This window comes from Penaeus monodon, chromosome 29 (genome assembly GCF_015228065.2).
Source record: "Penaeus monodon isolate SGIC_2016 chromosome 29, NSTDA_Pmon_1, whole genome shotgun sequence".
Classification (NCBI taxonomy): Eukaryota; Metazoa; Arthropoda; class Malacostraca; order Decapoda; family Penaeidae; genus Penaeus; species Penaeus monodon.
Window position 1 is genome coordinate 35,686,436 of NC_051414.1, and position 1,176 is coordinate 35,687,611.

General features: G+C 34.8%; 1 long non-coding RNA gene across 1 annotated transcript in view; it reads left to right on the plus strand.

Moving 5' to 3' along the window:
- Nucleotides 1-288: 288 nt before the first annotated feature.
- Nucleotides 289-1,176, plus strand: part of LOC119592202 — a 1,787-nt gene continuing 899 nt past the window's right edge. The window contains exon 1 of the long non-coding RNA XR_005230419.1: nucleotides 289-417. This is a non-coding gene — a long non-coding RNA (uncharacterized LOC119592202). The remainder of the gene's footprint in view (nucleotides 418-1,176) is intronic.

A 1,176-nucleotide genomic window follows, 5' to 3' on the forward strand; every position in this document is an offset into this window, starting at 1 on the left:
CTCCGTACGCTATTGATCATAAAATTCGACAAAGTTCGTGGATTTCTTTCGTTGGTGGTGATACTTATCCTGTTTTAATGAATAATCATCGATAGGTTATAATGGGTGGTGATAAGAGTAATAAAAACAATAATATACAAACTACGGCAATAAAGTAATGGTTTAAGAAAAAAAAGGAAAGATTCGTCGACTGTTGGTGAGAACGAATCGAGCGTCGAACAGAATTTTTTTTTCTCTCTCTCTCTTTTTTTTCTTTTTTTCTTTATTTGACTCTCGCCCCCTCCCTCTGGCACCGTTAACGGAGTATAAAAAGTGCCCCAGGAATGCATTTCCGACAGAGCCGCCGCGCCCTCCAAGTCTCAAGTGCAAAGCGTGACTGAACTCCTGCTTGCCAAGTCGACACCAATGATGAATTTGGTGAGTTGAGAATCTGATCATTTGTTGTGGATTTTATAGACGTTCATCTCGCTGATGGTGAATTATAATGAGTAATTATAATTATTCTTGTGTGATGCATAGATTTTATAATTACATGTGTTTTTTTATACGTTATTATTGAGATATTCTAGCTGTCCTCCTCCACGATCAGTAAAAAAAACAAGAAGAGTTTAATAGTTTGTAGATATCGACCTTGCTCGTGTAATGTATAGATTGCACATATTATGATTTAACTAACTCAGAGACTTGAAAACATAATCTTTCTAAAGTGTATTCTAATATTATGATTGGATTATATCTTACATACCACCAGGTCAATGATTAATGGGAATTTGAAGTGATACAATTGATCATTCAGCAAAGGCTAGTGAAACGAATTTCTATTGACTTTTCATTATAATGAAATTACTTCCTTAAGCAACAATACTAATTCTTTGTCTTCTTTAACTTTATAGTTGATGAAATTATTATATCACGATTCTTACAGCATATATACAATTATCTATTTCGATGCCATCATCTTTATAATAATTACATCCCGGTAATAATAATTAAATGCACATGCTTACATATATTTACGTACTTACATACACACAAAGACACCCTTACACCCCATCCCACATACAATTACACACCCAAACACGCATACACAAATACACCCCCCCTCCCTCCATACACATAAATACATGCATTCTACCATACACTCCATACACCCTTCCATAAACCATTATCCCACCG